General features: G+C 40.8%; 1 protein-coding gene across 8 annotated transcripts in view; it reads left to right on the forward strand.

The window, feature by feature from the left end:
* Positions 1-26,557, forward strand: part of SPSB4 (splA/ryanodine receptor domain and SOCS box containing 4) — a 327,295-nt gene that overhangs the window by 154,063 nt on the left and 146,675 nt on the right. For 2 of the 8 annotated variants that reach the window (XM_073359977.1, XM_073359978.1), the window contains exon 1: positions 7,272-7,909. The exons of 3 other annotated variants lie outside the window; for them this stretch is intronic. The gene's annotated coding sequence lies outside the window, so the exon portion shown is untranslated. Of the gene's footprint in view, positions 1-7,271; positions 7,910-19,225; positions 19,275-26,557 lie in introns of those variants that run through there. 3 more of the 8 variants (XM_073359970.1, XM_073359975.1, XM_073359971.1) reach the window with 3 other exon arrangements.

Below are 26,557 nucleotides of genomic sequence, written 5' to 3' on the forward strand. Positions count from 1 at the left end.
ATCACTACCCACTTTTGAGAAGCTGTGTGGAATACCCTTTACATAAGAGTTAAATTATGTGGTCTTGATGGCTGGGTTGTCTGGACCAATGTATACAGCCTTTCACCTTTATAGCAGTGGTTTGCATTGAATCCAGGGGTATATGGTAGTGACCCAAAAACGTTACCACTTTTGCGCAGCAGCCTCTGTGAAATGAGCAGTTGGTCTCAGTCCAGTTCCTAGTGCAGTTCATATAATTAAAAAAACCCCATGACTCAGGCTTTGTCTACACCACAGCTTTTAGCGACATGGCTGAGTCGCTACAGCCATGCTGCTAAAAGTCATGCAGCGTAGCCGCTGTTAGTCAACTCTCCTGCCAACAAAAATCTTCCACCCCCAACAAGCGGGGTTAGCTTTGTTGGCAGGAGAGCACTCCTGCTGACAACGCACTGTTCACTCCGAAAATTTTTGTCTTTCAGGTGTGGGGGAGGGAGATTAACACCTCGAAAAGACAAAACTTTTGTCTTTCAATTGCCAGTGTAGACATAGCCTCAGACAGCCTTGCTAGTGATCAGAGAACCAGTACCAAACAACCAGAGACTCAATGCACTGCTATAGGTGGTCCCTTCAGGTCAAGATTGAATAGTAATGTGACACAGCTGTTCCTGTAGATATGTATCACCTTTCTAAATAAAGGATGATTTTTCTCCTTGTCATCTGGAATTTAGTAATTACTAGAGATGAGCAAGAGTATAGAATTTTGTTTCGGATCAAATTTGACAATTTTTTACAGGTCTTTGTGACTTTGTTTCATCTGTTTTTCTCCCATCTGAACTAAAGTACCTGAATTTCAAGTATAACCAATTTATCAAATGCATCTCAACATATCTTTTATTATGTAAGGTCCTAAGCTCTTGAAAACTAGAGCTTTGTCCACACTGGCAAGTGAAAGACAAAACTTTTGTCATTCAGAGGTGTTAAAAAAAAACTCCCTCCACCCCGCCAAAAGACAAAATTTTGTCGAGGACAAGTGCTGGTGTGCATAGGTGCCGACCCCGTGGGTGCTCCGGGGCTGGAGCACGCACGGGGAAAAATTAGTGGGTGCTCTGCACCCACCGGCAGCTCTCCTGCCGACAAAGCTAACACCGCTCATCGGGGGTGGAAGATTTTGGCGGCAGGAGAGCTCTCTCCTGCTGACAAACAGCGCCTACACCGCTCACCTTTTAGTGGCAAGGCTGTAGCGGCACAGCAGTGTCACTAAAAGCTGCGTAGTGTAGACACAGCTTAGAGCTATGCTACTTTGTATGTTTGGAAGTTGCCTCGTACTTTGTGGATGCTACAAGAAACATGCATCCGATGAAGTGAGCTGTAGCTCACGAAAGCTTATGCTCAAATAAATTTGGTAGCCTCTAAGGTGCCACAAGTACTCCTTTTCTTTTTGCGAATACAGACTAACACAGCTGCTACTCTGAAACCTGTCAAGAATGGTTGTGTGGCTAGATGAGAGATGGTTTAAAAAAACAAACACTTTTACTAAAGTGTATATGAAATTGCCAAATTTTGTCCAGATCCAAATTTAGCATCAGTTTTAAAAATCACAGCCTAAAATGGTTTCTGCACTGATGTGATTGTTCTCCATTTTAAGTATAAAATATAGCAATTGCCAAACATTTAAAAAAAAGAATGGTAAAGGCAGCAAATAGCAATTTTGAAGGGTGACCACTTACATTAACAATTAAATAATGAATTTGTGGAATGGAGTTTGCTGAAAATGAAGGCATCCTGTTATTTTGAGAGGGTGGTGTAACTTCCTGATCTAGCTCCCTGTGTAATGGGACTTATTTTTAAAATACTCTTATTAGTTTTGCAGTAAAGTATTTAATTTTTAAAATATCATGTCTTTGGTAAGGAGTTCATTATTTTTAATTGAGAGGCTCATCGTATAGGAGGGTTAGAAACCAAAGATTTTATTAGAGGATGACCAAATCTTGCTAAAATAACCTGTAAAATGAGATGTACAAAAGAACTTGCAAACACTTGTGCACGTGCTTAACTTGACTAGTTTGAGTAGTCCCACCGATTTTAAGACCTGCATAAGTGTTTGCAGGATCTGGGCCTTAAAAGGTATAATGAACAACCATGAGAGGAGGGATGATCCAGTGGTAGGGCACGACTAGCTTCACACCTTGTTTCAAGTCTCTGCTGTGCCCCAAACTTCTGTGTGACTGTCATTTAGGCCCAGATTCTCCAAGGTATTGAGGCTCCTCATTTCCATTCAGTGAAAATTAGTAGCCTCAGTATCTGATGAACCCTGTCCTGGGCCTTCACTGAACCACATTGGCTCCTGGTGCATGTACTTAAGTGTAGTTCTGATTGTTTTCAGCTAGGAACTTGAAATATCCACTCTCAAGGGCTGATGGAGGCTCATGACATTGTCAACATGAAACCCACACACTTAGCGATGGGAGGTGAGTGTCAAATGTCACACGAGCAAGGAATCTCAACAAACTTTTTGGTTACGGGGGGAGGGGTCGCTGAAGCTCTGTGTCGTCTTATCCTCTCTATAGTAGCAGTCAAGTTTAACCTATATTGGCTTTTGCAATTAGGTATTTCTTTCAATATACTGTAATTTCCTTATGCTTATTTACTCATAATTGAATGCATTGGACAACGTTCATTTCTCTTAGATGGCTGTCTTGCAATTCTGACAGGCCTTAGTGATCTCCCGTTTGGGAGATAGAAAAGATTTTCTATATGGCCATCTAATAAAATCACTATTTCCTAGTGTATATTTTTGTTAAACCTTCCTTTTTAGATGCCATGATCACACCTTTATTCTGGCAGAGAAAATTCTCAGGATCATTTCCTGATCAACCTCAGTGAATAATTATTTAAAGTTTTGTTTTTTGTGTTTTTTGTTTTTTGGTGTGCAGTTCCAAACATCTCTACCACGGGGCTGAATCACTGTTGATTTATGCTACGTAGAGATTTAGTGTGCAAATACTGTCCTGTACTGGCCATGACCAGCGAACACATTTCCAAACACAACTTGCTATATCTACACTAGGTGCAAATCCCTGTTTAAAATTCTTAGTTAAAACATGACCTTTTCCCCCCCCACAAGTCGAGACATAGGCAAAAGGGTCTATCATTTCTATCCATACGCAAACAGTATGTGTCAGTCCTCAGTAACCAGTATAGGCAGTAGCACCACTTTCTATACACTCAAGTAAACGTACATTTTGCATGTGCATTGTGTTGGCCAAATCTCCCTGCTCCCTGATTGTTCTCCCTTGTTTGAGTTTCAGGCCTAAGTACCCAAGAATATCTGGGAAGATAAAAGGGAAGAAGTTGTTGAGTTGCAAAATTGCTCTTTAATCTTCCATTGCAGATTTTTTTTATAATAGCACCTACAGTCCCTAATTAGGATTGCGGGTCCATTGTTTTAGTCACATTACAAATGTTGTAGTAGACATGGTCCCTGCACGGAAGAATATAGGATCTAAGAAAATAGGTAACAAATCTATCCTACAAGATAATACTGATTGTGAAAGGGCTTATCTTTAGAAAAATAACAGCCCTGTTTAAGGCTGAGAAGAGGAAAGGATGGAGCAGAGAAATTAAATTTGAATACAGTGACTGGCCTAGAATTAGATATCAAGAGACCCAGATCCTGAGAGGTATTTAGGCTACTACCTTGCTTTAATTTCAATGGAATTTAGGAGCCCAAATACCTTTGAGGATCTGAGCCAGAAAACCTTCATCTTAGGGTCATAGCATGACTTGCAAAGGCCTGTTGCTGTTTTTGAGTGGAAAGCAATGGAAATATTTACGCAAACTTTTTCAAACCTGGAAGAAGGTTAAAGTTCTGATTGGGTCTTATATTTTCTATTTCATCCATCTCTAATGGTTACCTAAGTGGTGGAGAGAGAGATTTTGAAAGAGGGGAGATATAGGCTTAATATAACTCTCACTGTATGAAGAAAAGGAGTACTTGTGGCACCTTAGAGACTAACCAATTTATTTGAGCATGAGCTTTCGTGAGCTACAGCTCACTTCATCGGATGCATGCCGTGGAAACTGTAGCAGACTTTATATATACACAGATAATATGAAAAAATACCTCCTCCCACCCCACTGTCCAGCTGGTAATAGCTTATCTAAAGTGATCACCAGGTGGGCCATTTCCAGCACAAATCCAGGTTTTCTCACCCTCCACCCCCCCCCCCCACAGATTCACTCTCCTGCTGGTGATAGCCCATCCAAAGTGACAACTCTTTACACAATGTGCATGATAATAAAGTTGGGCCATTTCCTGCACAAATCCAGGTTCTCTCACCCCCTCACCCCCCTCCCAAAAACCAGACACACAAACTCACTATCCTGCTGGTAATAGCTCATCCAAAGTGACCATTCTCCCTATAATGTGCATAATTAAGGTGGGCCATTTCCAGCACAAATCCAGGTTTTCTCACATCCCCCCGACCCCCACTGTATGCTTTTTTAAAAAACATTTGTTGGAGTTCCAGAACATTTGTTCCAACGCTGTTCCTCTATCCCACAGAGTACATTGTAACTGTTTCACAATTCCCCCCTGTTTATGGTGTGAATCATCTCCAGAATAAGATTTCTGGATTGTCACTGTGTGTCGCTCTGAAGCCTAGAATGTCTGAATCCATGTGAAGCGATGGAAACAGCTAAAAGCAAGGGTGAGAGATCTTTTTGTGCAGAATATCCCCAGGTTCAATCATTGCTGGGATTTGCAGTCTGTCACTGTCCAAGTTTTAAGTTCTCAGCCATTTTGACTTCATGAATTATACCTGTGTGACAACAATGTACATATCTATGCCATTGTACTAAGAGAGGTAGCTCAACTAATTACCACCCTTTCTATACAGCTAATTTTCATGCAACTATTTAATTCGTTGTATGAGAGAGATTACGTAGATGATAGATTACTGGCTTAGTTGCCACACCCTTCCAACAACATGGGCTTTCACTAATTTTTACTAATGCTCATGCTATGAATGTCCCAATAAAGTCTATCAAACAAACAGCAGCATAAACAAAAATAAATAAGGGAGGTCTACCTCCAGTCTCTACAATTTTGGGTGTGGAAGTTTGTTTTCTTTCATTTATCTCTACTTTCCTAAATACGTAGCACTGCAAAATACACGGGGAGAGTTATTTTAAAATATCAGTTTATTTAAAACTGAACAGCCTTAAATGGAGCTGAATCAAATTGTATGGAAAACTCACATTCATGCAAGTCAAATTACTAACCCCAATGATTTTATAATTGACGATGTTGCGAACTTCACTTTAACCCTGATTTTAAAGAGTAGCAAGCTCTCAATCCTCAGAATATTCAACTGTTTGCATGCGCAGAACTTGCACCCCTGCTGCCCTGAAACATCCTTTCAGAGGAGTAGTTTGGTAGTTAACTGGTCCAGTTTAGGCTTTCAAGTTTAACACTCAGTTCAGATAAAAGTGAAAATTCACACTTCTTACCGCTTTTGTTTCAGATTGTCTGGCTGGAGATTCCAGTAGAAAAAAGTGCATTAGTTTACATTGGGAAGGCTACCACCACCAGTAGGGTTAAAAATGTCATTTTTTTTTTTTTAAAGAAAGCTTAGATCCCAGAGAATACAGCTTAAAACACAGAGAATACAAAAAGACCATATGTCCTGACCCCTATTGTCCCTGCACATAAGGAAGAGTTCTTTTAAACCTTAAGATGTGTATTATTTCAAAGACTTTTTTTCTGTATTTGAAGGTTCCTTAGTCCATTACCTGGTCTTAAGTTGACAAATATCTGGATAATAGTACTGAAGTCAGCATCTGAAAGAAAAGGTTTCAACTTGCTAGGCAGGCACAAATATGGGGAAAAAAGCACATATGCAAATTATTAAATGGGGTTTTGAATCAGAGCCATTATTAGCATCACAAAACATTGGGTTTCATTTTAACTAAATAATGGAATTAATAAAAACAGTGTTCTGGGGGGAAAAAAGACCCGGATCTTGCACTGTGATTTCCACATGCACAGCACTGGATTCTAAGTCAGTGACACAGTTTGCTTGAGCAGATCACAGTGCAGGATCGGGGCCATATTTAGGAGTTGTTTATTTAGCGTCAAAAAGTTTGTGGGGAGCTATACAGGCCTATGAAAAGACTGGTCTCTATTCCAACAGCTTAAAACTTGAAGCCACGATCCTACAAAAATGTACATATCACATGTACTTAACTTTACCCCATGTGAATAGTTCCTTTAGATTTTCCTGGGACTACTTTCCAATAAAGCTAAGCACACTTTAAGTCTTTCCAGGATCATGGCCTAATCAGACCACTTACAGACAAAGAGGGTGGGGTGTAAGGATGGATAGATTTGCAAGATTGCCCTCCTGTTCCTACTCTTTATTACAGTCCACACCAGTACATTGGTAGGGTGATTTTTCAGAGGTGCTGGGGCAACCTTAGCTTCCATTGACTTTTGTGGGAGCATTGGCAAGGGGCACTCAGCACCTCAAAAGTTCATGTCAACAATGTGTTCTGGTACAGGCGGCCTGTGTGCGTGTTTAAACAAACAGAAATCTTCAGGTGCCAAAGGAGAAGTTGCACACAGGGGTGCTGGAACAATTATTATAGTAGGGGTGCTGATGATGGAAACCATGTATTTGATGTTTGTTATTACCAGGGCTTAAATTCATAATGATTATTTCCTGGAGCCCTCTCTCATCCAGGGGGGAGCGAGTTCCCTGGGGTTCAGGGCTTCAGCCCCAGGGGGCAGGGAGAGGGAGGTGTGCTGGGGCTCAGGGCTTCAGCCCTGGCACGGCATCTCCCCTGGGGCTGATGCCCTGAGTCCCAGCGTGACACCTCCCACAGGTTTGAAAATATTTATGGGTGCTCCATTCCCGTGGGCTGTGGCTGAATTTAAGCCCTGGTTATTACTACTTCAAGCCAGGGGGTGCAGTAGCACCCCTAATTCCAGCCCCACTGGTTGCACATGAGGATCCCATGCACCCTTTGTGACCCAAGGGGTTAAACAATGCAGCGCTGGGCTGGCTCAGTGAACTTGTGCTCTTGGTGAGCAACAGACAGACATGCACAGGAAAGCGTGTGAGGAATTGCAGTTTGTGCAATAGCAAGAGGAGCTCTATTATTACCCAGCTGGTAGGCTCAGGCTTGTGTGCGTTTCGACGTCTGTGTGGCAATGCTGGTGTTGGGGGAAGGGGCGTCACCATCTGTTCTTAATTCCCTGGTCATTGGATTAGTAGCCCTTAGTGATGAGATCAGCAGGATCAGCTTTCCCGATGGGGCACTGCACTCGCTTCAGCTGCAGGCTCTTCCCATCTGGGCTGTCTCTCTGGAGGGGAGAGACAGAAAGAGGAATCTGAGGCATGAAGTAAATTAGCCTTTGAAGGAGCAACAAAACCAGGTCGGCAAAGGGCAGGAGGGTTTTCTTCTGGGGGGGGAGTGACGGCACTTTTTCTCCGGGAACAGTTGTGAAGTGTTTCCTGGCTGTGTTGGGTTGCTTCGATTTTGTGTTACAAGCTTGTATCCTACTGATTAAGGAAGTATCCCCCCCCCTCCCCTCCGCCCTCCCCTCTTTCCTCTGGCTTGCCTGTTTGGAGCCCAGCACACACCACACAGATGTGGCTTTCTCACACTTCGTTAAGCAGCCTTCAACTATATCTTTGCTTTTAAACCTGCCTCTTCGGGAGGATTTGCTTGTGCTAAGCTACAGCTGCCGGAGTTTGGAAGCGTAGATCGGTTGCCGTTGAAGAGGAAAATACTGTTTAAGGAAATACTTTGGCGAGTCACAGCTCCCTTTTTCGTTTCGTTTGTTTACTTGTGGTTCGACCTTTTTCCTCTGGATTTTTGTATTCCCATAACGGATCAGGCTAAGAGGTGCTTTAATATTTTTATGGTAAGTTCTTGCAAGGTGAATGTTTCCCACTGATTACGAATGTTGTTTTATTCCGTGATATATTTAGTGACGTACGTTTTTGAAACAGTGGCTACAAGTTTAGTATTTAAAAACAAATAAACAACCCCCTGTATCTGTGGTTGAAATAATATTGATACACATTTTCAGAAATGCTTGTAAAAGTCATGTTTAATTGTGGTCTTGGTTTTCACAACAACAACAAAAATGCGAAAACAAAACAAACCCAATAGGTTTGTGCTGCCTGGTTGTGAATTTAGATGTTGGTGGAGCTCAAACAATCCTAGTGTAAACAAAAATCTGTGTATAAGGCCGATTGTGATGCTTCTATCTGTGCGATATCTTTAGACGTTTAGAAAATGACTTTTAGAAGCAAAAGACTTTTAGGCTTCAGGTGAGCTACTTAGAAAAATTTGAAATATTTAACATCGCTTTGGCACAAGTAACACAAGTTATAATTTTGTCTGTAACCAAGCCAAGTTCTTATGGTATGTGTGAGTTCTAGTGAAAAAATGTATTCAATTAGTTTGCCCTGTTGCTACTTTTAAAAACTTCAGGCAAGGGTGTTCTACGAAATTGGTCTGATCCATATTTGGAATAGTAATACTTTTTGAAAGCATAAAGGCTGTTGAATAATGTGCCACAACTGTTTCCTATTGAATTCCTCCAGCGTAGAATCCCATTCATCCTGGAGGAGGAGGAACATTCTAGTTTAAGATCAGTAGATAAAGTTGATGTGCCATTTGGCATGTTAATTTAAATTTGTGTTTTCCTCCCTTGTATTTTGTAAAATATACATTACACAGTGCTATGGGGTGAGAAGCATTCCGAATCCAGACTTGATCAGTTATTACTTTGGTCACCAGTTTGATATTGGCTGCAGCCCAGAGTGCTGCTAGTCAAAACCGATTTTTCACAATGCTTCTATTGCCCTTGGTGACAGAAACTATCCATAACAAGATAACACTGCATTGTGAAAGAGTTTATCCTTAGAAAAATAACATTCCCCCCAGGGCTATTCCTAATGTTCGTTTGGTTTGTGCAGTGCATGTCAAGGCACAATGCATTTTTAATGTCTTTTCCGTAACAAAAGCAGGAACATGAGAGTTGCAGTTAGACGTATTTTGTGCTGATGACAGAATAAAGTCAAACGTGAATTCATTTTTAAAAACTATTGGGCAATGGGTTTATAACATTTGTACAGTGGTATTATTAACAGAAGTGTGTTCTAGTAGCTAAAGCACAAAACTGGGTGGTGGGGGACCTGGCTTATATATTCTTGTTTCTGCCATTGATTTGTTGTGTGACCTTGGGCAACCTTTCTGTGTTCCCATTTCTCCATCTGCACTTCCCTACATCACAATGGTGCTAAAGCTTAATTTATTAATGCCTTTGAAGCACTTGAAGGTCTTCAGATGGATCGAACTGTAAGTACCTTTATACACTGCAGGTTTGTGAACTAAGAGCTGAACTTCTGCATTTAACTGTTTTAGGGGGATCCAGGAACAATAGTTTAGCAGCCCCCTAATGTATGTGTTTTCCTGACCCCCTTTCTTTGCAGACTTCACTTAAATTCATCTGATATCATCAGTCTTCTCGCTCAGTATTCCTCAGTCCTTTGGTGCAATACAGTGATTATAAGGTTCCCTTTTGGGAAATACATTATATAATAGTCATGCTGAGATCACTTGCACAGAGGTGCCCAACTGAAGATACAGCACTAACTAAGAAATATACACTCGCTAGAGCAGACTAAAATTGCTAATTTTTGTTGAGGCTGTTATGACTGTCTTTTATGATTTTGTAAGTTTCCTGTAGCATAAGAATTACTGAGTGATAGACCATCTCTCATGCTAGTCCAAATAAAGCAATTCAATAACTCATCAGACTTCAATGTTGCATTGTAAACTTAATGCAATAGGTTTTTCATGTACCAAAGATACCAAAACTGGAAAACTATTTCTGGCTTGTCTTCCTCCACAGACACTGCTTGTTCCGCTTCTTTGTGTAGGTCACTAACACTCCATCCTCTCCCCTACAGGGGAGGAAAGTGTTATAATAGAGCTTGGTGCTGTTTCATGAGTTGTACAGGGTTGTATGTGATGGTTATCCTGATGATATGCTCTTGAATTTTACTGACCTTGTGACTAGCCCCTATGACTAATTTGTTTGTTCTTAGACTGTTGTAGTAATGCACTTGGTAGGGTTAAAATTAGAGTGTGGGGTTCTGAGATGTGACTAGCCTTTCACTGTTACAAGACCTTGATCAGAATGATTAGCAACCTCATGTTAAAAACATTTCTACCAGATTCCTCTTGGCTTAAAATAAGGGCATGTTTTTACCAGGTTCAAGTCTTGTAAATCATAGTGTATTTTTAGCTGTCTCTTCTACTTAGCTTGCTTGGCTGCTCTCTACAGCAATGCTGACATCCTTCATTTACAATCCCTTTGCGCTATGGCAACATTGCTTCAGTGCAAATTTAAGAAAGCTTTCAAAGGAATTCCAAGAACTGTAAATTCCAGCTTAAACAATGGTAATGTAGATATGCTGTCTGTCTTAATAGAAAATAAATACAAGGGAAATATAAAGGTATTTTAGTTTTAACCAAGTTTCCCAAGATGGTACTTTGACATAAAGTTTAGTGGAACTTGCAAATCCTGGCTTCAGGCCAAAGAAAGGGTTACAACATGGAGCAGCAATGGCTGGTATTCCGTGGAGATGCCTTCCTTTATTGTGTGGTCTAAGACACGAACCTTAACTCATGTCTGTTGAATTGTAAAGGAGTCATGCTGACAAAACCCTCTTTAGATTGACAGTGCTAATTTAGATTTCTCTGGCTGAGCCACATAAATAAAGTACGCTACTAGAGTGTAATGGAAAGAAAAGATCAGGTATGTTGTACTATGTAAATATGTAGTGAGGCAGTTTTCTTTTCTGGTTCCCATTATAAAAACTGTGTTTTAAGATTGGCCAGTTGGAACTAAATCAATATTGTCTTATCAAAATTTAATATAAAAGTGCTGTTTATACACACACACACTTACTTACTTACTTAAAAGTTTGCAATATTTCCATAGAATACCATACTTGAGGATTTATCATTTAAAATATAAACATTTGCTCTGGGTTAAAACTTGCCAGATAGGCAGGCATGCAGCAATTCTCCATAGATGACCCTATTTTGAGAGTTTAATGTACCCACACTAGGCACACCTATGTCATATATCATTTGAAAGGTTATTTCATGTATGTTCAGACTAAGTAGGATGTGGAAATGTCAAGTGGTGCTGTAAGCTTGCAGGTGAGGTTGAACAATGGTGCCCAAAACCAGTGTGATCTTTTTTATCATTCCAGAAACACTACAGCATGACAATGACTACGTTTACCCTCTCATCAATCATTCACTTGAGCTCTTAGCATGCCATCCAGAGCGTCATTTTGACCTGGGTCAGCCTGTACCAAGCTCACTGATCCACACGTTTTTACATTTTCTTTATCTGGTGGGCTGGGCCTCCCGGCTGATATTTTCCGAAGTTTGATGTTGAAACTTACACACACACAGAGCTTTTATTAATCATTGGAATGCAATTTCAGCACTTTCACCTTCTGTCTGATAAGAGAATCCTGCTTCCAGAATCCTCTAGCAAATTTAGACGTACCAATCCATACAAAACTCATGCTTACCACATTCATTCATATCAGCCACAGTAATTCATAATAATCTGGCACTGTCCCAACAGTAAGCGCATATTTGCAGAGATCATAATGATGAACAAGATGATAATGATGTTGACATTTCTAGGTATCATTGAAATGTGTTGGATTTTGTTATACTTCTAGATTGTTACGCTTTGAGGTCACACAAATCCAATTTCATGTCTTGGCATAATACATTGTCATTAAACTAACAATGACCTCTTTGAAATATTTGTATTCACTTCTGATTATGGCATTTTTTTAATTCTCTTCTCTGTGGGAATGGTACCACTTGAGAGCTCCACACCATACCTCATTTTAAAGTAGACATAATAAGTCTCAAATGATGTATGAGGGTACATTAAAGTTGGTCAAATATCTGTCTGCCACTCGCTTAAGACTTGCAACTCATACACTTATTTTTCTTGTAATTTTGTTAACTATAAGTCCATGTCACACTATTTTCAACCCCACTCCCCACGATTTTTGGTGTTAAGCTTTCTCTTTAAAATTAATTTTATAGACTGTTGGTGCAAAGTACGGATTACTAAGCAGGCTATTGATGTTAGTTGATGTACACACTGTTATAGGAAAAGATGTTGTTACAGCCAGATGCTTTTTTCCCCTAGAAGCCACAGTATTCCTCTATAAAGTAGTTTTTTTCTCTTTCTTTCAGATAGAGCAGGGGTGGGCAGACTATGGGCCACGTCTAGCCCATGGGACCTTTTAATCCAGCCTGGGTAGCAGGGTTGGGGGCTTTCTGCGTGGCTCCCGGAAGTAGCGGCATGTTCCCCCTCTGGCTCCTATGGGTAGGGGGGCCAGGGGGCTCTGCACGCAGTCCTTACCTCAAGCACCGCCCCTCACAGCTCCCATTGGCCAGGAACCTCCAATTTCATGAGCAGTCATGGCCTACCATACAATTTCTATTCACAAATATGGCCCACAGGCCAAGAAGTTTGCCCACCTCTGAGATAGAGCATAAAATGCGTCTTTCTTGCTAACTCTTTAATGTTTTTCTTTTGGAAGATTCAATCTTATTTCATATGGATTGTTGGTAAAATATGTTGACTGGATTCTACCATGCAGCCTGAGAACCAGCACCAGAACAGCTTTGGGTTCACAGCTTGTTAACAAAAATGAATGATAGACGATCTCTCTGAGTTGAGGAAACCCCACCATTGCACTCTAAGGACTCTCGCTCGTCATCTGGAGATAGGGAGTGATGTACTCATTGGCTGGCCCTCTCACGGTGTAGGATTATAGGTACCACTTGTGGTGGCATAGACTGACTGGTTGGCTGCCAGATGAACAAACTCTTGGAATGCTACCTGGTGGGGTACCGAGGAATGACTTTGCAGTTACAGCAATCCTTTCTCTTTAAGCTTGAATAGTGGCTTTATTTCTGTTTGTTTAGAGCTGACACTGTGTTCAGTGCTGTATGCTATCCAAAAATGGAATCTCTGCCCCAAAATGCTTTCATTCTCAAAGCCAGACCTAAAAGCAAACAGGATGCACTGGGAATTTCAGAGGTCCATGTTACCATTTAGATGTGGGGAGGAGTGAAACCTGATTATTATCTCACTTCTTACGGGCACCATTGAGGAGGAGGACTATGCAGGATAGAAGGGGATGTTGCACCTGCGGATGGTAGAATGGAAAAATGCACAGACTGGAATGGGGAGGAGACGAAACTGGTGTTTGTGGAGCAGTGGTGACTTTTTCCAATTTTAAAAAGTTTTAGCCCTACCATTGGCTCTTTTGGGCAGGTGCCCACTTTTTTGTACCAATGCAGGGAGGCTTTTTAACCCTTTACAGGTAAAGCAAGCAGAGGAATAGCTACCAAGAGAGATTTTACAGCTAACTGGCTGGCTGCGTGTCCTTAAAAGGGAGCTACCCCTCCCCCTTCATTTATCACACCTTCCTTTATCTGAAATAAGGTGCCTAGTCTACGGTCTGGTCTACACTACAGACCTAAATTGGTATAACTACATTGCTCAGGGGTGTGAAAAGTCAACACACCTGATCAACATAGTTAGGTTGGTATAACTCCCTATCTAGATAGCACAATGTCTGCGGGTAACCTTCTCCCACCAACGTAGCTACCATCTCTTGGGGAAATGGATTAAGTAAGCTTATTGAAGAGCTTTCTCCCATCAGCTCTTAGAGCATCTTCATTCACGCACGGCAGTGGTGCTGTGCTCATGCATTGTTTTAACTTTAGATATGCCCTAAACAACATGGGTAGTATTTTTGGAAGTGCTTAGCATTGGCCAAACTGTGCTTCTGTAGAAATCCAATGGGAATTGAGCCCTTTTGAAATTCTCACCCTTCTTGTTTTTCTCTTTGTGTTCCGGAAAAGTGAACTTTCTACCTCTGTGTTCTTTTCTTTTTCGTCCCAACTCCCTCTTTGTTCCTCTCACCGTCTCCTTCCTACCTGGCCCAATCCTGTTGGGCAAGGGACTGGAGTGCAGATCCTGCTCATCCTCCAAATGTGGAGGGGTGAAGATTCTTCATAGTAGGCCTGTGATAATAAATTTGATGTCATCCTGTAAAATGCAAGAGAGGTCACAGCTGTGGATTTGGGATGTGTCTCAAATTGAGCATAAAAAGTAAGTTGTGGTGAGATGTAAAATCCAGTTTGAAAATACACTAAGCGCAGCTTGGATTCACTAGCAAAGGAAGCATTTCAGAACTGTAGAGTGAACTCTTTAGCAGAGCCAATATTGTGGGCTTTCTTATAAATATTTCCAAAAAGCTATTCAAAGCTCACTTGTCCCACTAAAAAGATGATAAAAATTTGTAACTCTTGTGCATTTAATGGACCAAATCCCTTCAGGAAGTGACATTGGGGATGAAATCTCTGTGAAGATTCCTCCCACGCACATTGTCCTGGCAGAAGGATGGGGCTTGTAGAAAAGGATACAGGTCATGCCCTCAAACCTTGGGGATCTATACAAGCCTAGGGAACTCCATGCAGAGGCACTGGGTGGGATTCACAAAGGAACTTAAGGGCCTAACTGCCCCTGGAGTTGCACAAATCCAAAACTTTGATCCTCAAAACCACCACATAGCTGTTGCCAGTCTCTGGGTGCTTAAATTTGTCAATGGGAATGTGCGTAGTTGTCTCCGTCTCGACAGCATTGAACAGCTTGGTGGCTAACCTGCATCAGCCTCAGCAAGATGCACAAAATAGACATTCCCTCCTATCTCACTGCAGAATCTGAGATGTGCTCCCTCACTGCTGTAGTAAGAGTCTGTTGGATTGGCCCTTAAACAAAATATAGCCACAGGAGTTGGTGGTGCCCCCTTATACTCAGTTACCCAGTGCTTAGAGCATCCACCCAGAAAGTGGGAGAGACCGGTCCAAATACCTACTCTACCTGATGTGGAGCGGGGATTTGAACCCAGGCCTTTCCCCTCCCAGATGAGTGCTCCCATTACTGTGCTGTGGAGTTCGTCTTTCTCTGCCCCAGTGAATAATTATACAAAGTGAAAGCTTCAGCAGGGGAGGGCTGGAGAGAGACCCACCACATAATTATTCTTTCCAAGACACTATTTATTATACCTGAGCAACTTCATATCTTTAGAAACGTTTTGTGCAAAAAAAAAAAAAGGGGGGGGGTGCTATTTCAAAACTGCCAGGGGAATTTGAATGCTCAATTACCATTAATTTCAGTGGGTGTCTAAATCCCTTTGGATGCTTCATTCTCTGCCTACTTAACTTAAATGTGAATTTCTGCTTCACACATCTGTGGGGGGGTGCAATGCTAGAGGTCAAAGTTTTTTTTGTTTTTGTTTTGTTTTTTTAAAGGATGTTTACTGCACAACAGGATTTACCTAGAATAGTATTTGCAGTAGTATGCTTTTTACAAAAAAACCCAACAAAACTGATATAACTGGAAATCATAACTTTTTTTATTTAAAACAGTTAAAAATGGGGTGAAAATGAGGTAAAAGGCATGATATTGCAGTTGTTACCAGTGCTGTCTAGTAAAACTTACAACTGATCTATTAAAGTCATGCAGAAATATTTAAATCAAAAGGAAGAGTTAACCATTATATTTAGCCAGTTTAAACAAGACTTACATTGAAAGGGGAACATGGAGTACTTGTCCCATGTTGTGGGTATTCAACATCCATATATGTAACTGGCTGCTGCGTCATTCTGGAATAAAATGCTCAGAACCACTACAGGTGGTCAACATTCCACTTAGTGGCCTCCCCTGTACACCTCTCAAATACACAGGTCAAAACAGACTGTTTCTGTCACTCAGGAAATATGCACATGGTTATCCTAGCTAAACTCCAAGAAGTGTATTGCTGAGTTTACAAAATGATTATATTTGGCTTCTGGCTGACTGCTGACTTCTCGAATTATGCTTTCATAAGTGCATGACTTGGAATTCTAGCAGACGAATTGACTGCTGCAATCCATTTGATAGTTCACTTTAGGCCAAACATCCAAAATACATAAATTATAATGAATAGTTTTCATTTTGCCAGCATTCTTAAATTTCTCATATATCAAATATACTTCTGAATTTAACAAAGCTTACATGGCATTTTCAATCAACAAATGAGGACTGGCCATATTAATATAGACACCACTGACAAAGAGGAGATCAAAGCTTTGAGACTCTTCAGCATGTTGAGTTGGGGACGCTCTTTCCAGTTTGGAGTGGTCAAAGGATTATTATGATAGTGTAAGATGGATGTTATGTTGGCTTGAGTGCACCTATGCTCATATGTACCCCTTTACTATATTTTTGACTGTCACAGTGACTCTTCCATGTGATGCAATGCTAATAACTTTTCGGCCAGTCTACACTACCACTCACGTTGGTACAACTTATGTCACTCAGGGATGCGAATAAGCCATCTGCCTGAGTGAGGTAAGTTATACCGACCTAAGCACCAGTGGGACAGCGTTATATCAGTGCGGGGATTCTCCTACCAACATAGTTACCACCTCCACGAGAGGTGGTAACTGATTTATTATGCCAACAGGAGAGTTCTCTCTTGTCGGCATAGAGCATCTTCAATGGACATGCTCTAGTAGAGCAGCTATGCCACTGTAGCTCTTCTAGTGTGGACTAGTTCTTTGTGGTGCATTCTTCCCAAGTGTCTGGCATCTTGAAGCTGGAGCTGCATCCAAAACCTGCAAATATTTCTGCATATGAAGGTTCTGCTTTGGAATAGACACATTTAAGGATGTGCAGAACAGAATTTTCAGCTCGTGAGTCAGCCCTGTAGCAGCAGCAGAGCAGCCAAAGTGGACGAGAGGTGACTGGAGGGAAGGAAGACTCTCATCAAGGTGAAAGAGTATTTAAGGTTCCGAAAGAGTTTTCCTAAAAACTTACTGTTTACTGTTGCTTTTATTGGGAATGATCTTGTATGGCAGCAACCCTATAAACAGTAAAATGGAATAAATGAACCACTGTATCAGGAGAATAATCTGGAAGTCCCATCAATGCATAGCCTAAAAATTGGCTGTGTGTGGAGTGGGAGGATTGAAACAGCGAAGCAGAAGAGAACATACACAATGTCTGCTTTTGTGGGCTACAATGGTGTTGTATAAATCTAAAACAGATTTCCTAAGAAGCAAACTTTATTTTTACTTTTTGAATATTTATTCGTTCTTTTTAAGTCACTGAATTAAAATATAAACATCTTGGGAGGGAATTTGTGCTTAATTTTCCAGGTTTATATATTTTACTGGTAATTCCTGCCTCCCAAATGGTTATGACTTTTTGTGATTTATTTTTTTTTTTGTTTTTGTTTTTTTTCCAAGAGAACTATGGCAGTTATCAACAATATTATGCCTGTTTCAATAAGCATCTGTTAGTTCAGGTTAATATGCTGTGTTCTGGGTGACGCCCTAATATATGTTTGTTTAAACAATAGCATGTGTACCGTAAAGATGTTATGTGAATTTGTTAAAGCAGTCTTAAGCCTTGACCCCATATTAAGTACATTAGGCTTATGTAGCACCCTTAAGAGTTAAGGTTGAAACTGAACCCTTGACTCGCAGTGGCATTGTCTAGGTGTTGCAACTTATTTGCTCCCATGCTGAAAAAAGGATCTTATTCGGCTGAAAACTGTTAAATATTAATAATGTCACCATCTGCTTGATTGTTTTGTCTTCAGCATTTTTATTGAGATTTAGTATGGAAAGAGATTTACTTGTTTTTGTGTCGTGTCCTCCCCCCTTCCCCCCCCCCCCCCCCCGAAGGAAAGAAAGCAACATTGTGGAATTGAAAATCCATCTGGTTAATTCAGCAACTAGAATTTACTCTACTTACTCTTGGGATAGATTGTTGGGTGCTGAGCACTTGTTGAAGTGTCATTACTTAGGTTGACATCAGTAGAAGTCTTGCCTTTGACTATAATAGCAGCAGATGTAGGCCTTAATGCGAGTGTTAGCAATTACTCTGTATTGACTAATCTAGTTCTGGGTGGGTAGCCTTTCTCTAGAGTCAGCTGAATCTTGTACATACTTAGTGGGCACTTCAAAAACCATTGTGGTTCATTCATGGGTACACTCTTTAAACTTGCACAAAAGCGTGGTGGTCTCCTTTCTAGAAAAGCCTGAGTCTGAATCTTCAGTGTAATTCTTCCTGAAGCATGACACAAGTATATTTAATGAGTTTTAGGATGTTTTAGTGTTCAGAACCCACTAACTTTTTTCATACTTCCGGCATAACCATGTGGGCTTAAAGAAGCCAAAAAAGTCTTTCAGCCATTGTACTGCTGAAAGCTGTTGACACAAGTAAAAGGTAATGGAAGTTCTTTGAATATAAAGAGTACATGGTCTCAGTGGGATATGGTTTTTAACTTTGTATAACCCTGACCCTTCTAATCAACCTCATCTTGAGTGCACTACCATACTTCACCCACACAGTAGCAGCTAGGGGATTCAGTAGTCCCTTAATTTCTGACACAATCAACATTTGGGAAATATTTAACTTGACAGTCTTTCACTTGAATGAGACTATTGATCGTTCACTAATAAAAGCTGTCCTTGTTATCAAAGAGCATTGCAGCATCTAAACAAGGTAAAGAAGGCTGGTTTTCTGTGGCTTTAAGAGCTTGCAGCTTTTCCTGCTGAGAGCAGGCAGTTTAGATGCAGTTTCTGATGTTTAAAATTATTACAGTTTAAATATTAAAACTTAAAATAAGAGAACTCCCATTGCTTTCAGTGGGAGCAGTTAGACCAATGCTGAATGACATAAGTGAGATTTTTCCAAAAAAGTGAAGTGTTCCTACTATAAATTTGCAGTAATCTCTGTCAAGCAAAATTACATGTTAAGATGGAAGGACAATTCAGCAGGTGTGTGGAAATCTATCAAGACTGTGCATAGCCTTCTATACTTGTTGGAGCACATATTGTCTCCTATCCAATGAGATTTAAATGCAAGAAGTTTTATTAAAATACTTAGCTACACAAGAAGTTTTGTAACGAATAATCTTTTTAAACAAGATATTTTTACATGTGTACAGAGGACCATCTTAGACTTCATATATGAAAAATTCTCAGAATATGTTTTAATAGTTTTGTCAGTAAACATGTACTATATTTTTTTTCTTTTCAACCAGCAGCAAATCAATCCATGGGTGCAAATCTGGGGAGGAGACAGTTTAACTACAAAGGTAAATTAAGCTGCAGACGTAGATAGCATACATCTGTCAGCAATTTTTTGTAAAAACTGGGGACTGAAAATAGGGTTATAATGGAAATGATGCAACCTTAACTACAGCAGTTTCTGTCTGGTACTTGCTATAATGCTGAATACGTATTCTTGTTATTTGATAGCAATTACTATTGATGTGGTGGTAATCTCTTTCCCATTATCTTCATTTTGTATAGCAATTGTGTTACTATAGATTCAGTGGTATGGGAGGAAGCACTTGAAATTGCTGTCTTGAATTAATGCCTTAGGATGCTTCAGTCTTTTTATTTTTTCTTTCAGAGAGCCATTTACAGCATCAATAATTGGTTTGCATTTCCTACCTTAAACCCCATAGCAGGAATCAACAGTTTAATTATGTCCACTCAGATGCATCTCTCTCCAGCAATGCTAAATGATTGCCGATAGTTTTTTTTTTTTTTTTTAATGATTTCATTTTTTTATTTAACACGCGACCTACAAAAGCCAAATTTGGCTGGTGGAGGACGGTGAATAAAGAAAAATCAAGCTAAATGATGGTTATACTCCAGTGACATCCCTATCATCAATGAACTATCAATATTTCTATTCTAAGCCTGTGCCCTAAAATGTTGAGGCTGTCGAAGGAGCTTTTCACAATTATTGCCCACAAAGGATAGCGCTAGAAAAAAATCTGTCTACGCAAGCCGTCCATATCTTTTATTCCTAGATTTTGGCTACCAGTATTTCTGTGAAATAGCTTGGAAGTGGGGGAGCTAATGAGACATGGTTCTAGCTCTGTGAGCAAAAGAAAATGTATGGGTGTGCCCCTCTGACTGCAGCATGGGGTGCCTGGCAGGATCGCTTTCATGGCAATGCTCAGAATGCTTTGTTAACTCACATGGTTGGTCCATACCACGGTTGAACTCTTATGCCAAGGAAACCCAAAATGTTTGGGCCCATATGTGCATGCCAGCTTGCTTTTTTCCTTGTTGTTCCAGATCAGGAATTTACCAAGAGAGAAACATTGGTTTAGTTAAGTAATTAAAAGTCAGCCTGGGGCTCTCTGTCTTCTTACAAATGTATGTAAAGTCAGTTAAACTATTCCCAGGTAAGCGGCGAGCAAAAGTTCTCTGTACTACCTGGGCTAGCTGGGAAAACCATGGTTAAGAGAGAACATAATGAGGAATGATAGACACAGAGAAAGAAAAAGACAAAAGGAATGGAGGGCAGGTGTGCCACTAGTGTAGTGGCATCACATGTTAGGCTGGAACAGCATTTTCCCTGTGGGACAGGAAAGGATAGAAGCCCTGTAGATAGAGCATAACCACCCTTGGGGGGAGGGGAGCAAGTACCTCTTATTACTTCCTGTCTGTGTCTTCTGCCTGACTAAAGGAACAATGCTCATGAACAAGGAGGGAGCCATCTCTAACTGTCCTGGCTGGGGAGAATGCAGCTGCAGCTTAGTGATGGAGAATGTGTATTATGCCACCCTCAAAAGGAGACCAGGAGATGCTTGGGGCAAAGAATGGATGAGATGGCTGGTGGCTGAGGGAATTGCAGGAAATCCCAAATGGAGCAGGAGAGGGAAAGAGACTTGGAGAAAAGCGGAATGAAGTAAAAGAAATTAAGAAAAGCTAAGGGTTCATCTATACTGCAATAAAAGATCCATGTCTGGTCTGGGTCATCTGACTTGGGCTTGTGACGTTTGAGCTGTGAGGTTAAAAATTGCATTGTTTACATATCTAAGAGCCTGAGCCCAAACATCTATGCTTCTACTATTAATCCTGCAGGCCTGAATCAATGGATCACAATGGTCCCTTCTGGTCTTAAAGCCTTTGAGACCCCAGCTCTGAGGCTTGGTGCTTTGGGTTTTTTATTGCAGTGTAAACATACCCTATTTGTTTCCTGTGCAGGTACTTCTGTGATTGGGGGATGAAAGAAACCCACATTCAAGAATTGGAGGGGTAGCCGTGTTAGTCTATATTGACAGAAACAACAAGGAGTCTGGTGACACCTTGAAGACTAACAGATTTATTTGGGCATATTTTTTCATGGGTAAAAAACCCCACTTCTTCAGCTGCATGGAGTGAAAATTACAAATGCAGGCGTAAATATACTGACACACGAAGAGAATGGAGTTATCTTACAAGTGGAGAGCCAGTGCTGACAAGGCCAGTATAGTCAGGGTGGATGTGGAATGGGTTTGGGAATCTCCTATTTCCCGTTATTCTCTTGCTTCTACCAAATTCTGTGTGCTCACTGGTTGAGCCAATTGTGGCACATAAGAAGAATGGTGTATACTTCCCAAGGAAAAACAAATTTGTGTAAATTCAAAATTGTGTAAATTTGTGTAAAAACAAAATTGTGTAAATTTGTGTAAATTCCTCCCCACCTGCCCCCACCCCCGATCTTGCCTTTTTTTCATTTTGTTTCAGAGAAAATGACTGGCAAGAAAGAGGAGACTGAAATTCCACGTGCCTTCAGCATTGGTTCCGCATAGTTCATTCTCATGTCCGTTCCTGGATTTATTTGTTGTTGTTTCACTGGTTGGCTTTAGCTATATGCCATATTTAGTGGCTTTTCTGGGTGGTATATGTAACCCCTCTAATACTTGTAATGTACGTTTGACCCATCCTTTGGAAGAAAGCTTGAACAATATTTCCTCTTGCATGCTGTACCCTTTTCCCATTCTTGGGGGAAAAAATAAGTTTTTGTTTCTGTATTAGAGGCTGCTGATATTTTTATACATTTATACGAGTGGTAAGAAGATCCAAAGGTGTGTTAAATGTGTAACGGATATAAACCTACATACTTCAGAACATATTCCCAAACACTGAATGCCTGGAGCTAGGAAGAAGCTTCTGTGCCATGAGCAGAATTATTATTGGGGTTTAAAGCATTCCTCTGAAACGACAGAGGGTCTACTATTGCAGTTCCTATGGAATGCCAAGGCTTTCTCCTCTGTGCTCCTGCTCATGGCAATGCACAGAGGTAAAAGATCAGATGAGGAACACAGAAGTCGCTTTTGATCACAGTCTGTTGGGTGTTAAAGGTAGTATAAAAATCTGTGCAGGCTGCACTGTTGTTTATCCTCTAACCATGTGATCACAGTAGAACATGCCTTCAGAGCCATGAGGTTCTATTGCTGTAATCCCTTCCCAATGTGTCAACTCTACTGCTTGCAGGTTGCTCAGAAAACAGTGACATGTTTGAGGAATCATCATCCTATTATGTCCATCATAGATTCTCTGTGTGGGTGGCCTGCACAGGATAGACTGCTATTTTGAAGTTTGTGCTGCCTTGTACTGACTAGTATCTGCCCACTGATATGTTGTAAGGCTCTCCCCCATTGTGTCTTGCATTGGCAACTAACCTTGCTTTTGTGATGGGATGACCTAGTCTATCTCCACATCCATCTCTCTGTACCTTAAAACATCTCTTAATTTAATCATGGTATTTCTTGCACCCATTCTTGTGCCTCTACTTATTATCCTTTCCCTGTTTCTTTACCACCACCTTTGATATATGTATTTGACTTTTTGATGTGGGTATTTAGATATTTGACACCAGTCCAGTAAATGTTACTTTATGCACATGAATATTGAATGCAATGAGATTGTGCATGTGTATACAATTTGTCCATTTATAAGTTTTTGCAAGATCAGGGTCTGAATTTATAAAGCACCAAATGCTTTGGTGGACTGGTGCTATAAAAATGATTATTCTTTTAATTTATGCTGCATATATGTTGAAGGAAAAGAAGTGTGTTATTGATGTCAGTGTAGCACTCAGGATACTGTTTTTAGTTAACTGATGCAAGTGTAACCCACACACCTCCTGGCACTGAGACCACTAGAGAAAGAGAACATGAGTCTGCTGTACAGCCTTAGCTAATGGGCAGTTGGCTTTTAGCTCATGTGGTAGAGGCTTCTGCTTTAAGCTCCAGAGGTCCCAGGTTCTTTCCTGCGCGCTGATGACCAGGGTCTGTCAGCCTTACACGAAGAGAACAAAAAAAGCTTCTGTAAGCCTACTGAAGTGGTGTCTTTTTTGTATTTTTTTTTCCCCATCTTATAAATATTTCTGAGTACAGGGCCTTTAACACTGTTGCTTAAGTACTGTAATGGAATAATCATATTTGGACATCATGAAGCCGATGCATAAGTTATACAAAGTCACTGTACAGCGTTTATGGTAGATTTCAGTGTCTTCCAAGGTCAGTCTTTTATGGAGGCTTCCCATACAGTTGACTTAGATCTTCTGGAGAAGAAAGGGAATTAGCAACTTAAAGTATAATTAAAATTCTTCAACTCACAAAATAAGGAAATTCAGATGTAAACAGCAACGCTGCTTCTGTAAAATGCAGCAGGTTAGTTGGCTCAATTAAAGCTGAACCCAGCGATGGTGATAGTCCATTGCTGTCTTACATATTTAATTCAAGCCATTAATTATCATATTGATGCTGTGGTGTATGGGTAGCTTTTTATAATTTTAATATAATGGACTTCTTCTATTTTGGTCTTCTATGGTCTGCAAAAAATTTTATTGCAAGTAATTAGTTTTTAAAAAATTTTTTTTTCATTTTAATCACTTTAATAGCTGGAAAAAAAATCTGCTTCATAAGGTTTATAGCTCTTTCCAGTGCCTTCTCTAAGTGACATTTTAATTGAATTTCTATGTTTATGTGGCTGATTCCTAGAATGCTTTTAAACTCTCATTCTCACAGGTTTCTCACCACTGTTATGCGTATTCTAATCAGTTGCCTTCTTTTAGATAGTTTTTTGCCTCTTTTTGTTGTGTTCTGCTTATTTTTTTATTCCAAAAACTGGAACAATTCATACAGAATAAGGAAAATAAAAAGGCTATTGGATAACAAATGTAAAAATATCCATTGGTAAATTTCGTATTTAATTTCTCCTTTGTTACTATGTAAACGCTTCAGTTATTTACTGGTGCTCATTGTTATAGTGAATGTTGCATAAGTGGCAAAAGTAGAAGATAACTAAGAAAAAGTATTCTTGAAATAGCCTTGAAAAAAATATTCAATTAATACAAGATTTGTCTTCATTTATTTTATTAACTCTTTTTTTGAACAGATCACTATTAATTTTAGGGCCTAAGATAAGTAATATGATGCCAGGGGAGAAAAACACAGGAAATAAAAATAACACAAAAGATCAGAAAGAACTAAAGAATAGTACTTGGATATATTTTTCTTCCAGAACATTTTCTTAATTTTTTGTATTAAATTAAGAAGTTTAGTCTGAATAAAAAGTATAACTCCCATATAAACTCCCATTTTCCATCACCTAGAATGAATTCCTCTTAAAATATTTTAGACCTCCGATACATGTATAAACTAGTCTTTTAGCCCAGATCTACACTACAAGTTTAGGTCGAATTTAGCAGCCTTAGGTCGATTTAACCCTGCACCCATCCACACGACCAAGCCTGTTTTGTCGACTTAAAAGGCTCTTAAATTCTATTTCTGTACCCCTACCCAGTGAGGGGTTTAGCGCTAAAATTGACCTCACTGGATCGGATTTGGGGTAGTGTAGATACAATTCAATGGTATTGGCCTTTGGGAGCTATCCCAGAGTGCTCCATTGTGACCGCTCTGGACAGCGCTCTCAACTCAGATGCACTAGCCAGATAGACAGGAAAAGCCCCGGAAACTTTGGAATTTCATTGCCTGTTTGGCCAGCGTGGTGAGCTGATCAGTACAGGTGACCATGCAGCGCTCATCAGCACAGGTGACTATGGAGACCCAGAATCGCAAAAGAGCTCCAGCATGGACCGAACGGAAGGTACTGTATCTGATCGGTGTGTGGGGAGAATACATTCAGGCAGAACGCCAAAAGATGAAATGCCAATATATTTGCCAAAAACTCCAAGGGCATGATGGACAGAGGCTACAACAGGGACACACAGCAGTGCCGCGAGAAAGTTAAGGAGCTGAGGCAAGTCTCCTAAAAAACAAAGGATGCAAACGGTCGCTCTGGGTGAGAGCCCCATACATGCAGCTTCTGTGATGAGCTGCATGCAATTCTGGGGAGGGCCCTACCACTACCCCACCACTGACCGTGGACACCTGCAAGGAGGGAGTCTCACGCAACAGGGATGAGAATTTTGTGGATGAGGAGGAGGAGATTGAGGATAGGGCACAGCAGGCAAGCAGAGAATCCCTTCTCCCCGGCAGCCAGGAACTATTGTTCACTCTGGAGCCAATACCCTCCAAAGGCAGGCTCCTGGATCATGAAGCCAGAGAAGACACCTCTGGTGAGTGTACCTGTGTAAATATAATACAGGGTTTAAAAGCAAGCGTGTTTAATGATTGATTTGCCCTGAAGACTTGGGATGCATCTGTGGCCAGTATAGCTACTGGAAAAGTCGGTTAACATGTCTGGGAATGGAGCCGAAATCCTCCAGAGACATCTCCATGAAGCTCTCCTGGAGGTACTCTAAAAGCCTTTGCAGAAGGTTTCTGGGGAGGGCAGCCGTATTCCATCCTCCATGGTAGGACACTTTACCATGCCAAGGGGACATTCAGAGGTGCCCATTCCTGCTGGGTTGTTTGCCTTTGGCTGAAAAGAAATCATCCCCGCTGTTAGCCATGCGGTGGGGGGAGGCCTGTTCATGCTGAACTGTTGGTTTGGCTGACGGGGATCTTCCCTGATACTAGCCACGTGGTGGTGGGGGGGGGGTGTGAAGTGATCATCCCAGAGAATTGCAGGGGGGGATGTTTGGGTTGTGCTGCACATTCACCCTAAAACCACAGCCCCTCCTTTTAAATGGCCAACCCAACCAAGGAGGACGCTGCTGTTTGAAACCATTCCCACATGTTATGAAAGTTGAAGAAGCCGAAACCCTGTGCCTTACCATGGCTGCCTGCAAGCTGAATTCTGTTGCCCAGCGGAGCATATGTGATATCTCACAACAAACCAGTGGGCAAAATGTGACCTTTTACCAAAAGCACATGTGCTATGTAATGTGAATCACTTGATTTCAGTGTGAAATAGTCTTCCCTTTGTTCTCTAAAATGTATCTTTTTTTTTAAATACTACTCTCCCTTTTTTCCTCCCGCAGCTGCAAAATGTTTCTACACTCTCCCTATCCTCTCCGTCCCAGAGGCTAGCACAGTAAAGAAGGCGAAAAAAACGCACTTGTGATGGCATGTTCTCAGAGCTCCTGCAGTCCTCCCGTACTGAAAGAGCTCAGCAGAATGCATGGAGGCAAACAATGGCAGAGTCCAGGAAAGCATTAAATAAACGTGATGAGAGGAGGGAG

The sequence above is a fragment of the Lepidochelys kempii genome, chromosome 9, assembly GCF_965140265.1.
Source record: "Lepidochelys kempii isolate rLepKem1 chromosome 9, rLepKem1.hap2, whole genome shotgun sequence".
Lineage (NCBI taxonomy): Eukaryota > Metazoa > Chordata > Testudines > Cheloniidae > Lepidochelys > Lepidochelys kempii.